The sequence below is a fragment of the Myotis nattereri genome, assembly GCF_964212035.1.
Source record: "Myotis nattereri genome assembly, chromosome: 6".
Lineage (NCBI taxonomy): Eukaryota > Metazoa > Chordata > Mammalia > Chiroptera > Vespertilionidae > Myotis > Myotis nattereri.
Genome location: NC_138081.1, coordinates 79,028,007 through 79,043,745, shown reverse-complemented (window position 1 = coordinate 79,043,745; position 15,739 = coordinate 79,028,007). Strand labels below are relative to the sequence as shown.

General features: G+C 36.5%; 1 long non-coding RNA gene across 1 annotated transcript in view; it reads left to right on the top strand.

The window, feature by feature from the left end:
• Window positions 1-15,739, top strand: part of LOC308521866 — a 108,141-nt gene that overhangs the window by 60,219 nt on the left and 32,183 nt on the right. The window contains exon 2 of the long non-coding RNA XR_013996196.1: window positions 3,505-3,553. This is a non-coding gene — a long non-coding RNA (uncharacterized lncRNA). The remainder of the gene's footprint in view (window positions 1-3,504; window positions 3,554-15,739) is intronic.

Sequence of the window (15,739 nt, the reverse complement as noted above, 5' to 3'; positions counted from 1 at the left end):
ACAATATGTTTGCAATTGTGACTGTATGTCTTGGAAATATCAAAGAACACTCTGACTGACTCACAAAGTGAATATTAATTTGCCGATATTATACTCGTTTTCTGGGAAGCTAATAATTGTGTGTTTTTGTTCATTTTGGAAGGACAGTGATTCACTAAAACAGTATGAACTATGCTAGCATCCTGTAGCAGCATTTAGGTTTGTCTACCTCAGGAAAAACTGTAAGGTCTGTCTTTTTTTTGTCTTGATTTTCATTGCCATATTTAGTCAGATTGTCTAATTTTGGAAAATCAATATGCCTCTTGGCTTAAAATAATAAACCATAATTTATCATTGACACCATACTTCAATGAAAAGTGTCCTCACAATGAAAATAACTGTAAATTATCTTACATTGAATTTAAGTTATGGCTTCTTAAAACCTAGTTTTTGTTTTATAATATCAGGAGAGAAGTCTAGAAGTATAGGAATCTCACAGGTTACCTGGTCTCTAACATTTTCTGTTTATCCTCTTGATTAATTCTCCTCCTCTGAAGGAATACCCTCTACAGTCTGTGACTGACTGCCACCTGAAATTCTAAAGCAGTCCATTGTTTTTATATTAGGCATTGCCTTCTTCTGTCTATGATTAAAAACAAAAACAAAAAACAACTAATGGTAGCTTCTTTACAATGCCTTTACTCTACCAAGCATTGTGCTAACTGCCTTTATATATATCATTGCACTCTTTATAAAAATTCTATGAAGAATAGTGAGATAGGTATTGATGATAAATCTGAAGCTCAGATTAAGCTATAAGGTCCAGTAACTGGCATGTTAGGTTTCAAATCCAGGGCTGTTTGAATCACAGTGTATTTCCATGCCCTTATTCGCTCTTGTTTTACCAGAACAGGAATATGGGCAGAAAATCTCTGAGGGCCTTGAAAATGGAAGCAGAAAGGTGCCTCAGTGCAGGAAGGAGAACAGAGGAGCTCTAAGGACAAACTTTTAGCAGCTTAAAATTTTGCCTGGGGCTTACCGTAAATCTTTTAGATATGCTCTCTCTACTATGGTAACCACTAGACATGTGGGATGATTGAGCACTCAAAATGAGGCTAATACAAATTAGGACACTTTTTTGTTTGTTTGTTTTTTATGTAGGAGAAATATATTACTGCTCTACTGTAAGGTTGGCAGCCCTGAGAACCCCTTTTTTAATGTAGCATGTCATGTATTCCTGCTCCCAAAGGAATGAGGAGCAGACATATTTCCACCTGCAAAAAGTTAGGATTTCTAAGAAGTGTAAAATGAACACTGGATTTTGAAGACTTAATATGAAAAAATCAAAACTATCTTATTAATATTTTATATTAAAATATGGCTACTTAAAATTTTAAATTACATATATAACTCTCATTATATTTCTGTCAGACAACTGTGATTTAGATGTTTAGATAACCTAGACACCCTGAATAATATTAATTTAAATGAAAAAAAATGGGATTTAATTTTTTGAGAAAGGTAAATAGTATTTCACTTTGGAACTAATACATTTTTTAAAGTATACAACATACTATTTTTACCTTTATGATGATATTATTATTCACATTTCAAACCCGGTTCTTAAAAGTTATAATAGTGAGATGTGAAACTTTTAGTCATTGTGGTATACTGTTTGAAAAAGTAGATTCAATTCTTTTTATTGTTATTTGGGCTACTTAGCAGCTCCTCTCAATAGGAGGTGGGATTTGTAACCTTACTCCTTAAATCTGGGTTGGCCTTGTGAGTTGCTGTGGCAAATAGAATTTAGCAGAAATGATGGTGTGTCAATTCTGGGCTTAGATATCAATAGGCCTGTACTCTACCTATTCAGTCTCTTGGATCCTGCCTATCTTTCATCTGAACAGACCTCAAGATATAACCTGCTAGAGGATGAGAGAACATGTGGAGCAGAGACAGACTGTCCCAGATGAGATGATCTGTTATTATTATATGGCTGCTACGACAAATTGTCACAAATTTAGTGGCTTAAACTACCCATTTATTATGTTACGGTTCTGTAGGTCAGAAGTCTAACACCAGTCTCACTGGCCTAAAAATCAAAGACAATTCTGGGCTTTGATCCTTTTTGGAAACTCTAGGGGATTATCCTTTCCTTTACCTTTTCTGACTTCATGGGCTGCCTGCATCCCTTGGTTTATGGCTCCTTCCTTTATCTCTGAAGCCAGCAATCACAGGTGGGGTTTTTCTCACCTCATATTACTCTGACCTCCTCCTTTGACTCCCTTTTACAGTTTTATGCACCCTTATTATTAATAATAGGTCGCCCCAAATCACCCAGGTTAATCCTATTTTAAGAGGACTTGATTAACCTTAATTTCATCTTCAGTCTTAATCAACCTTTGCCATATAAGGTAACATATTCACAGTGTACAGAGATTAGGATATGGGCATCTTTGAATACAACATCCTTGACTAGCCAGCACTTTACTAACCCCACGAATTGATTGAGATGCATGAGTGAGTCTGATTGTGACCAGAACTGCCCAGCTGACCCTAGCCCAAATTGCTGACCTGCAAAATGATGAATTAAGTAAAAGTTGGTTGAGCACCTTAGTCAAAAATTGGGTGACTTGTGCAACAAAAGAAAACTTATATAGTCTTTAAAAACGCCCAACAAATGTTATCTGAATTCTTATACTTATGTAAAATATTCTAAGATCTAATTTCTTAATCCTGATCATTTGAGACATCCCATTTTTAAACTGTTTTATTAATAATTTTTACTCTGGTTATTAAAGTAATGGTGCTATTGGGACAAACTCTGTTTGTACTGAATTATTTGCATAACATTTTACGCTTGACATGTTAGGCAAAATATTTCTCTGAGTCCCCTCAGAAAAACTGGGATTCTTAAAAAAAGTTTCAAATGGAAAATATGAACCAGGCAGAATAATTTCTAATTGAGGCACATGACGTTTTTACCTTGTAATGTTTTTTAACCTTGTAATGTTTGATCTATGATCCCATGCTTTCCATTTCAAGTATTTACTAGCATACTGTGAAAGAGCAGTGGGTCAACATCATCAGTTTGGTGGCAGAGTCTCATAAAATGGAACCCATCTGCCTATTACAACCTCATGTTGTAAAAGTTCCACCAGATGTGTGTGTGTGTGTGTGTGTGTGTGTGTGTGTGTGTGTGTGTGTAGGGGGGTAAGGGATTTTCTATGCAAAATTTATTACTAAGATTCTGAAACTGGAAGGTAATATACAAAGGTAATTTTTTGGCAACCTGAAAAAATGCATACATTCAAAACTCTTGGAAATTGAAGGCACCTGCTAATGATTCCTGTTATAACAAGTAGATCAGGGAAATTTATTTATGAGTAAGTAAGTTGCATTGTTCAAGTATCTTGTTTTTTGTTTGTTTTGCTTTTCTGTTTTTAGAGTGTTTTGAATTTTGTCACCATGAAATTCGAGAAGGATGTGAAAGAATTCACTTTGTTTTCTACTTTTTTTCCATAGGAAACCTATGACCTTCCGAAGTCTTGTAAAGTGGGCCGAATAATGAGGGGTATCTGTTTCTGAATTTTATTATTATTATGTTTTTCTTGGGAATCATGTAACCAGACATTGGCCTCAGGAGGATATCACAATGCTTTGTTTTGTTTTTGAGTGGCAAATTAGATAAGCACTTCTATTTTCTGACATGGTTCATCTTATTCTTATTGGAAAGTTGCAGTTCCCACTGTAACGCTGCAAATGGCTTTGCTGCTCATGGCAATTAAGACATCACACATTTCCCTTAGTTATTGGGGCACTGGGGAGCTCTAAACAAAACTGTGCTTGTAGCGATGCTGCCTCTGCTTACTGCTATTATTTGGGATAGGACTGAGCAAATCTCATGTCAGCACATGGTGCGCACATGTGTGTTCACAGGCCGTTTGGGGAATGAGGTGAGAAGAGATGCATTTTCCTAGTTATAGAAAAAGGTTAGTGTGCTTAGTAGGGATTTGAAGGTTTTTTACCTCACATTTGACGACAATATTGATTCAGTTTAATTAACCTAATAAGTGTAAACACTAAATAGATGAAGATAAACGAGGAGATGAGAGGAGGAAGCACATTCATTGAGCACCTATTGCAGATGCACCTCCTTTATCATCACTGTTTTTAATGCCGGTAACAGTAGGGATTACATATGCAGTGTATGGAGGAGGAAACAGTTCAGGGAGATGGAGCCATGCATATAAAACAGTTGGTGTGATGCCTAGGCTGGAGTAAACAGTATTTGCTATTAATATGTACATAGTAGGACATAGCATTCTGCTCTATTTTTAAAAGGAAACCAATACCCAAGTTTGTCTCAAGTGAGTGTTGGTCTCCCATGATTGACCCCAGAAGGCGACTAGCAGAGCCACATGGGAGAAGAATCAGTGTCTGACTTGTCCCTGCACAGGGCTAAGACCCGAGTTTTGGCTGTTGTCATTAATCCCTTTAATCTGGCCAACCTGGTGCTCCACCAGCATCAAACTGCTTCCTCCCAAGGTTTTCATTTGCAGAAACAAGAAGACCCTTGAGGCCAATAACTAGTTATTTCTTTTTAAATGTTTTAAAATAAAAATAATAGTGTGAGGCTTTTGCTTCTGCTCTCTTTCTGAAACGACCCTTGACAGGAACTGGAAATGCTGTCGTTTTTGTCAATGCAGCCATTATCTCTTGTGGCCAAACGGGATGTGGGAGGTAGGGTGGAATTCCTGAGTTCTTTGTACATAGAACAAAATGTCTGTCATTTAGTTAAAATAAATTATTGATTTTTAAATCAAATCAAAATATTGAATCAAACAAGCAGGTTCTGTACTTGACATTTTTCTTATTTGTAAGAACTGTTTTTCACTATTTTATGAATAGTGGGGGGAGGGGGGAAATAAGGGGTTATAAATAACGAAAATATGTCTTAGGCTTCATGAAACCCATAGACAGTTATAGGAGTCTGAGAAAAAAAGTTTGTTACCATTATTTTCCAGGGATATAAATGATTTTCTTTCTTGCCTTATCAAACAAGCTGACAAATGCTTTATTTTTTATTTTTTTATGTTTTTTTTTCTTGCTTAAAATATTACAAAGAGTAGTACATTTATCTCCTTTCCCCACCCCACCCCCCTTTGGCCTTCCCCCAGCCCTTTTAAAATACTTACTTTCCCCCTTTACTGGAGGCCTGTGCATGTAGCTCCAATCACTCCTTCCATCGGCCAGTGATTTCTCCTCTTCCTGGGAACCTGGGTGGTGAGTGTCCTCAGCCACACTGCAGAGCTTGGGAAAGTCTTGAGAGCAAGGCAAATGACTGGTTTTACTGGAAGGAACATAGAGAAAGCTGGACACCTATTAAAGTGGATAATGACAGATAGGTTAAGCAGATCAACCGTTGATTTCCTCCAGTGATTAAGAGATGACACAGTTTGTGGTTACTGTGTAGTTGTTTCATGACCCACAAAATTTAGGTGCCCATGGTCTGGGAGTAAAGAAAGTAAGAGAATGGGTAATGATCACGTTAGTTTCTTATTTAAATTTCCTCCTGTGGATGAAAAAGGGGACATACTAAACCTGACAAGCTCAGGGAAAGCCAGCATGGCAGGCCCTACAAACTCAGAGATTGAAAGTAACCCCATAGGATGGTCTGAACATAAAAATTCCTAACTAAAAGCAGGTCACGGAGGGTAGGCACATCCTAGACCTGTAGCTTTTCTGGGGGTCTAGAATGTGTCACCCCAAGTTGTGCCCCTGTAGTATGCAGATTGTTTTGAGCTAAAGGCACCTTTAGCCTTAGGCTCAAGAGAAACTTCTGTCCCTCCCAATGACCTAGAAGAATTTGAATGAGGGGACTTGCCCATAATAAGCTATTATTAGAGATAACTACTTTTGACCTATCTATAGGGCAGGGAAAACTTCTATTTACTAAACCTCTGTTCTTCTATCATCCCACAATGGCTCTTTGAAGCCCCAAGGTGCATTACCTCATCCCTAGTTCAGGAGGTCTTCTGTACCTCAATCCCCTTTCTATCTTTGAACTTCTGCATGTAGGGGTTTCTGTCTGTTTTACTTATGTGGGGTTCCCACACACATACGTGTACTAAATTTGGTCATTTTCTTTTGCTAATTTGTCTCTTGACTACTTGATTATTAGATAAGTCAGAAGAACCTCGATGGTAGAGGAAATTTTGTTCTTCACCCACACTTTCAATCTTTACTTTAAGTAAACATGCCTATTGTCTTTTTGCATCTAAAATAACATGCACATTTGAAATACCAGAGTAATGGCATTTTCCAGATACCTAAGGGCACAGCCACACCAGAGCAGAGACCACAGAACCCCTCATTGTTATCTGATTTCCTGACCACCATCTCTATGTCTTGTAAAGATAGCATTAACTATCCCATTCCCACAATGTAGGAAGTATATATCTCTCAGTTTTACTTTTAACTCAATCCCAGAGATTCCTCCCCTCACTTTGCTTTCTCCTGCCCCCTTAATCTACCACCAAATGGATTTCATGTAACCCCCTTTGCCTCTCCTCCTTTGATTCTAGTCTAGTGTGTAAAATAAACTGTAAAACTGCCATTCTTTGGAACATTTTCTCAGTCTGTTGAGATCTTGCTTCCCAGTGATTATTGTCAGTTTAGCTCAAATCAATTCATAAAAATTCTTGTCAACACTCCAAATATCTAGTTGTTTCAGGAATGAACTCCCACATCCTCAGCATGAGAATCTGGGATTTTCTTGCTCTGGCTTCTGCCTACTCTCTAGTCCCTGCGGTTGTCTTTCTCTCTTTGAACTTTGTACTTCACATGCTATACTCATAAACAATAGTAATATCACTCACTGTACTGCCTCAGAAATGTGGCTCTCTGCCTTTGAATTTCATACTCCTTTTGTCCAGAATGCCCCTACTCCCTCTGTTTCCAAAGTTAATGGATAAATCATTTAAAACTTGCTATTCAGCCGTAACTGGTTTGGCTCAGTGGATAGAGCATCGGCCTGCAGACTGGAAGGTCCCAGGTTCGATTCCGGTCAAGGGCATGTACCTTGGTTGCGGGCACATCTCCAGTAGGAGGTGTGCAGGAGGCAGCTGATTGATGTTTCTAACTCTCTATCTCTCTCCCTTCCTCTCTGTAAAAAAATCAATAAAATATATAAAAAACAAAACAAACAAACAAACAAACAAACAAACATGCTATTCAGCCCCAAATCTGGGTTGTGTGCACTTTCTGTGTTATTTGAATATATACCTATTTTTCTCAACCATTGCGTTGCATTTATATTGTAATTTTCTGTTTTATGGTCTGCATCTACCTCCAAACCAGTGACTTTGAGTTAGCTGTTACTGGGTAGGGTCTTGTCAGTGGTCTATTTTAAAAGCTATCCAGAGATTTTGGTTCACAGCCAGGATCAAGAACCACTGAACTAGACTGACAGTTCATGGAAGATAGGATGGTTGACTGTCTAGTTCACCATCATATCCCATTTTCTAGTTCAGTTCCAGAAACATAGTAAATGCTCAAGAAATATCCATTGGCCCTAACCAGTTTGGCTCAGTGGATAGAGCGTCAGCCTGCGGACTGAAGGGTCCCAGGTTCGATTCCGGTCAAGGGCATGTACCTTGGTTGTGGGCATATCCCCAGTGGGGAGTATGCAGGAGACAGCTGATCGATGTTTCTCTCTCATTGATGTTTCTAACTCTCTATCCCTCTCCCTTCCTCTCTGTAAAAAATCAATAAAATGTATATTTTTTTTAAAAAAAAAGAAATATCCATTGATCAAATGTCATTGTATCCCCAATACTTGGAACAATGTTAAGCATAATTGTTGTTGAATGAATGAATGAGTACAATTTAAATGTCCTTAAATCCTACAGGGATTGCATAAGTCAGTAAATCACAGGCTTTATTTTCAAAAAGTTATAGATGTGTAGGAGTTAGAGAAGCACACTAAGAATTGTGATATAATCGCTCATACAATTAATGATAAAAATATGTTTAGTGGTTGTAATGATTTCTTGTGGAGAATACATCTCATGGTGAGACTCTTCCTCCTTCCTGAATACAGAAATTTTCCAAGTGGTTTGGCAAATGTTCAGTTAATTGAAGCTTTGAGCAAATTCAGTTTAAGTTCTTTGGAAAACTGCTAAATCTTCTGAGGTCATTCCAGATTATTTGCCTTCCTCTGTTATGCACTAAGGCAGGAAATGTTTTCCTCCTTTTAGAAGTGAGCAATTCAAGGGGCTGCTAAAGAATGCCTCCATGCAACATGCTATCAGCCTCCATCTAGCTGTTTACCATGGTCTTTTTCAATCTTAACAGGGACATCAAGTTCTTTGGAATATTAGCTATGCATTTATTCATCAGACAAAACAAACATTTCCTGGAGGATTTCAGAGGGCCGCTCCTTTTAGGTCTTATCTTAGATTTTTCTGCAATCAAAAGAGGAAAAAATAAGTTTAATTTGAAGGAAGACTATCTTTTATCAGGTTATGCTGTAGTCTCTTGGTACATTTCTTTTTCTTTTGAGTCTGAAAGCAATAAAAGCCCTCTCCTTAATTTTCCCCATCTTGTATCACTTAATTTTTTTTATACTTGTTAGTGGTCATGACCTCACCCCAAGGTCATCTGAGAACAATAGTACCCGAGTCATTGACATTCTTAGGGTTTGTTTAGAAAGGGTTGTTTGGAGCTGCTATAGTGTAACCTGAGTCATCATCACATATTGTGCCAGGTAGGCTAAAGAATTGGACTCTTCCCAAAGGAACACTGTATTGTAGTGAATATCCAGAAGGAAACATGTAGGTAGTGCTAAATGAACATGTGCTTTGCCTCAGACTTACTGTAGGACAGAGACCGATCGTGACCTTTTAATCAGGATAGTGTTAGACTGAGGTTTTTGTACAAAGTAAATTTGCCTGTGGTAGAATTTGCCAGGGAGATAGCCCTGGAGGAAGGTTTGATGATTTATTTAGTGGAAAGACCATAGAATTTAGAGTCAGACTTTGGTTTTAATCCTGTCTCCAACACATACTGTGTGAACTAGATAAGCTACTTAACCTCGTAAAAGCTCAACTTTCTCATTTATAACATGTAATAACCTCCTAAAAGAAATTCAATACCCCTGATTTTGTCAGATACATAATTTATTTAAAAATATTACTTGGCCCTCTCAGCATGGCTCAATGGTTGAACCTTGACCTGTGAACCAGGAGATCAAGGTTTGATCCCTGGTCAGGGCACATGCACAGGTTGCGGGCTCAATTCCCAGTAGGGCACTTGCAGGAGGCAGCCCACCAATGATTCTCATCATTGATGTTTCTACCTCTCTCTCCCTCTCCCTTCCTCTCTAAAATCAATAAAAATATATTTTAAGGAAAAAGATGGAGCCTAATTTTATAAAAATAGTAGAGGCCCGGCGCATGAAATTCGTGCACAGGTAGGGTGCCTAGGCCTGGCTGGCAATCAGGGCCAATCAGGTTCCCTGCCTCCCCACCTCCCCGCCTCCTCCTTCCCTTGCTACCTCAGCGCTCCCCTGCTGCTGCTTGCCCGCCATGTTTTGCCCCACCCCCTGGTGGTCAGCACACATCATAGTGAGCAATCGAACTCCCGTTCTCCCAGTGGAACTCCCAAGGGGACACTTTGCATATTAGCCTTTTATATATAAATTAAACTATGCTATGTGCTGTAGAAAGAGAAACATAAATTGCTCTCCAATTACCCAGGTTTTATTATTCATATTAATATAGAGAAACATAGAGAGAACAAAAAACACTTGAATAAGGTAGAGAAGAAATTATCATGGAAAAAGTATTGAATTTGGAATCCAAAGACCTAGCTCCTAATCTCAATTCTAGCTGCATGCTAGGAGGCTCACTTATAAAATACAAATAATATCTATCTTAATATTATTGTTTAGAAAATCAAATTGTGTAATGTTTTAGATTTACCTTAAAAATGTTATTAACAATGCTACCTACATTAGTCATCAAGAACAAGTTGTGCCCTGACTGGTTTGGCTCAGTGGATAGAGCGTTGGCCTGCAGACTGAAGGGTCCCAGGTTCTATTCCGGTCAAGGGCATGTACCTTGGTTGCGGGCACTTCCCCAGTAGGGGGTGTGCTGGAGGCAGCTGATTGGTGTTTCTCTCTCATTGATATTTCTAACTCTCTATTCCTCTCCCTTCCTCTCTGTAAAAAATCAATAAAAAAGGAACAAGTTGTATTTCTTCTCCTACTGATCAAAAACAAAGTATTATAAGAGTGGGGAAAAGTACCCAGTTGGGAAAGGGGTATCTTTTCAGAAGCCAGAAAGGAAGATAGTGAGCTTAGTGCTAGTATGCTGAAAGCTATTTTTGCATTTTTTCAACTGCCCCTTAGAAGCAAGGTTAAAGTTCATATAGGAAGCACAGGTGTTTGCTCAGTGGAGCTTTAGGTGGAACTGAGAGGTAAACCTACCTGGAAATGAAGTAATTCTTCATAAACTTTGTGTGGTGTGATTATGAAAAGAATTGGTGTATAAAACTATGGAGGGCAAGACTGAGGATTTAAAGAAAATAGAGGTTTGTGGGAAGAGAAATAAAAGGGTGTGTATGTGTGTTTCAAAATCACAGTTCATAAAAGTTCTCAAAGGCATTCACTACTAAAGCAAACTAAATTTATTGGTGTTAAAATGTTGCTCCAGTAGGTAATCTTTTTTTTCTGACCGTCCTTCTGAATTGTTCTGGAAATCTTCCAAAGCAGATTCTTCCATGAGTCATATGTTTTGCTAACTAATTTTAAAGCTTTTTGCCTGTATGACTTGGAATTTAACACTTTTTTCACTTATATTATCATTTGGTAAGTTTCCTCAAGTAACAGCAAAATGTTTGTGTAGCCACTGGGCCTGGGCCTGGTCTTTGTATCCCACATGCTGAGAAGATGGAGCCTAATTGGGACTTTTTTTTTTTTTTTACATTACATGTTTCTGCTCAGTGGGGCAAGGAGAGGGAACAGTAATGGCTTTGGGGCTCTTTTGTTTAAAAAAATTGAAGTAGCCAGGCTGGTGTTGCTCAGTGGTTAAGCATCAACCTATGAACCAGGAGGTCACATGCCAGTCAGGGCACATGCCTGGGTTGTGGGCTCCATCCCCAGTGTGGGGCGTGCAGGAGGCAGCCAGTCAATAATTCTCTCTCATCATTGATGTTTCTATCTCTCCCTCTCCCTTTCTCTCTGCAATCAATAAAAATATATTTAAAAAAAAAGAATTGAAGTACACAAAATATAGGTTTAAAATTTTGCTGACTTTAAATTGTCATATGAACATAAGACTGCTGTTTTTATAATTGTAACTTGAAGCCCACACATAATGAGTCTCTCATTTCAGTAATATCTTGGGAATAGGTATGATTTTTATTGTGAACAGATAAAACACAGAGTTTATAATTTATAAGCAGTCATTTAAAGTTAGTTTATCATATAAACAAACAAGTTGTCCATTAGAGTGCATTGCAGAGAAGAGCAATGAATGCGGAGAAGTCGTAGGGAAAGGAAGGTTTGGGGCAGGTGCTCTTGCCTAGGTATGATGGCCCTTGAAGGGTACTCAGTGGAGGTCCCCCATGGTGGTATGAATATGCTGAAGGGTAGAATGGAGGAAGGAGACATAGGAAAAAAAAACAATGGTAGAAGGCCACCACTGTTTTGTCCACTCCTATCCTTGCTTTGAACTGACTCTGTTTAGAAGTAAGACTTCTTTCTATATTGCTGCTTTTGCTATGGTGAAGAGTTTAGTTGATAATGGTAGATAGAGCTTAGTTCATTATTGTGGCAACAGCTGACAGATTTCCATATGCAATCCCATCAGTCTTCCTGTATCTGGAGAAAAGTCTAATAGACAGTAGAAACCTAACCTTTATGTATAGATATTCACTTAACTGTACTCTTGCTCATTCTTTACAGCTTCTATATGCCCTGGGCAAAGTAATTATTGCCCCTCTTAAAGCACAAATAATGATGGATACATGTCATTATTCATTTGTCCAAACCCATAGAATATTCCACACCAACAATGAACAGTAATATGGACTTTGAGTGATAATGATGGGTCAATGTAGGTTCATCAGTTATAAAAAATGTACCTCTCTGGTGAGGGGTATTGATAGTGGGGGAAACTACGCATGTATAAAGGCAAGGTGTACTAAAATCTCTGTACCTTCTGCTCAATTTGATGTGAATCTAAAACTGCTCTAAAAAATTGTCTTGATAAAAACAAACAAAAATCCCCAAAGCACAACAAACTATAGATGGTCATCATTTATCCTTCTATAATTATGAAACTAACATTAATTTGCAAAGCAATGGGTAAGGAATCACCACCCAATTTCTAAATCTAATAATCTTAAACTAGTACTGAGTCAAAATAGAGAAAATTGGAATCCACAGACTTTTCAGTTATTTTGAAATTGATCTGAGTTTGGCATTTCTCAAACTGATCTTCTAATGAACTTTCAGCTTTAATTTGTAAGAATTAGGATATTAAGAGAAAATTATTTAGCTAACTTTTTACTTTTGCATTATATATCATATTTTTGGTATGTAAAAATCCTTAGGTATAGAACTAAAAGCATTGAAGACTTTAAAATTGGAGAACAACAAGAAATTACATTTTAAAGTAATTTTGAGTTAGGTACAAATCTATAATATTCTTGAGTTGAAAACTTTACCCCTAAAATATTTTCAAACTTTAGAAAATAAAGTAGTCATTTGTTTTATTTTAAATAATTCTTTTTAAAAAAGAATTTTTTAGTTTTCAATTTTAGTTGACATAGAATATCACATTAGTTTCAGTGATTAGACATTTATGTAACTTATTTAGTGATCACCCTGATAAATCTAGTACCCATCTGACTCCATACATAGTGATTATAGACTATATTCCCTATGCTGTACTTTATATCTCCATGACTATTTTGTAGCTACTAATTTGTACTTCTTAATACCTTTCCCTTTTTCAGCCACTCCTCCCATCTGGCAACCATCAAAATGTTTTCTGTATCCATGAGTTTATTTCTGTTTGTTTACCTTTTAGATTCCACATGTAAGGGACATCATATGGCATTTGCCTTTCTTTGTCTGACTTATTTCACTGAGCACAATACCCTCTCAGTCCATCTATGTTGTTGCAGATGGCAAGATTTCGTAGAATAATGTTACTTTTAACATAGTTAAAATCGTCTTAACATAGTTACATTGTGCTTGATACCCACACAATGCAAATTATAAGGCAAACATAATCTTCAATTATTAGCAGTGAAGCAAAACAAGAAGACCTCATGGTATAAAATAGCCTTGACCAAGTGCTAAGTGTACTTCACAGCTGTTTGGACTTTTCAAAAGTCCTGCTATCTTTATAATGCACAATTTTAGCTTTCTGTGTTGCACTGTGTGTATCTGTTTATTCATGCTGAACAGAGGACAGTTTATGTATATTTGTTCCTAGTATCTAGGCAACTTTATTGGGACTATTTTTTGGTCACTTTCTGTTAGCTCAGATGTTTCCAAGCCTATTAGCATAGAAAGGGGGCAAGAGGGCCATGTAGATGGCTTTCTGTGTTGCCTAGAGATATCACAAGTTATTCACAATTATTTATTAAGTTTAAAAGTCATTATAAAGAATATGTTCTGTAAAGATGTGTATGAGAACCAAGAATACATGGTTTTACTTTTATTGGATAATCACATTCCTAATGAACTTTCCTTTTGATTTGGCAAGGTATTTATTTGTCATCTCAGCTATAACATATCAAGGCCTTCCAAAATTCGTACACGCAAAAAATAGGATACATATCACTAGAATTTTTTGGTTATGAGTTTTGTCAATCACCTATATTTTTGACTCATCTTTTTCATAATTAGCTCTGAAAAGAAACTCGTTTCCTAACACAACACTTAAAAAACAACATACAACAGTTGTCATTTACATTGATTAAGTATTTATATATCAATATATAGAATTTTAATTACAAATTTTAGACTTAAATTTTCTCGACTTAAACTTTAAGTGGAAAAATTACATTGAGAGGGTATAATAGCTTGTTTTCTCATACAACTTTAAAATTTTGCATTTTGAGTTTATGTTCAGAATGTAATCTCTGGTAATTTTGTGACACCTGAACTGAGTGTGTATTCCTCCACATAGGATAGTGTTTGCTTCAGCCAAGCATCCTGGGACATTATTTACCAAATAATATTTTAATTCGTTATCTTTTAAAAAAATATATATTCTTATTGATTTCAGAGAGGAAGAGAGAGGGAGAGAGAAATAAAAATGTCAGTGATGAGAGAGAATCATTCAGCTGCCTCCTTCACGCCCCAGGACCCTGACGCTCTACCCACTGAGACAAATCAGCTAGGGCCAAAGAAGTTTTCTTGACACTTCTCTTTCCCAGGAGATAAATATTTTCTAGATGCCTTTTCCTGACCCTGGCCATGAAAAGTTCAACTTTCTGCCAGGATCTACATTTTAACTCAGCACCTTGCAAGTTAAAACTCAGTGCTCTCTAGGTTCTGGGATCAGCAAATGCCCTTTTAGGGAAAGATTTAATTTCAGCCTTTGCCTTCATTTATCTCGCCATTAACTGGCTCCTCTTCCTGGACCTTAGAGATAGTGTGAGTTCTCCAACTTTATTATTCTTCAAGAATTGTTTATTCTTGATCCTTTGTGTTTTCATATAAATTTTAGTACCAAATTTTCACTTTCTGTTGAAATATCTATTTAGAGTGGATTTTTTCAATTTGTAAATTAATTTGAAAGATATTGAAAGTTTTATAGATTTTACCAACCCATGAATATTTATTGAAATATTTTAAATTTATCTCAGTAATATTTTATAGTATTTTATGTCTTATAGATCTTTTGTTAGATTTTTTTCCTACATATTCAATTTTTATACTCTTGTAGATGTTATCTTTTTTAAAAAGATTACATTTTTCAACAGTTTTTGCTTATAAGTAAATACAAACAATTTTTATATTTAGCAACCTTATTAAGTTTGCTTATTAATTCTATCAGTTTATCAATAAACATTTAGATTTTCTATATTTACAATCATGTTTTCCATTTTTAATGTATTATTCTTTTCTCTTTAAATATTTAATTGGATAGTGAATATATGTGGTTTTAACAAAAACCCTAGTTTTATTTTCAAACTCTGGGGCAAGGGATCAATATTTAACCACTGAGTATTATCTTTACTGTAGATTTTTGTAGGCATTTGTTGTCAAGTTAAGGAAGTCCCAATCTATTGGTAGTTTGCTAAGACTTTTTTATGATTTCAGATGGATTGGACATAAGTGTTAAAGAAAGAGAGTGGAAGTCATGGATAATGCTAGGGTTTTTTATCTGGGCAATTGGATGGATGGCTCAGTTCTGCACCATCTCTCATCTATTTTAATCTTGTTTTCTCTTATTTTTATCCTCATTGCTTTATGCTTGTTTATATTCTTTCAATGATAGTTTAGTGGGGCTTTGGGTTGAAGCAATAATGAACCTGTGTGTTTAACTCAACATGTTTATCTATAAATCCATATGGTAATTTTGATAAATTAATTTTACTTAATTTTGTTTTGTGGGGAAGAAACACCTTTCACTGGAATGTGATACTTTATTTTTTAAAAGGTGATGGAAAAATAAATGTTCATGACTAAAGACAATGTGGCTCATGTCCATGTAATACATGTGATTTAATT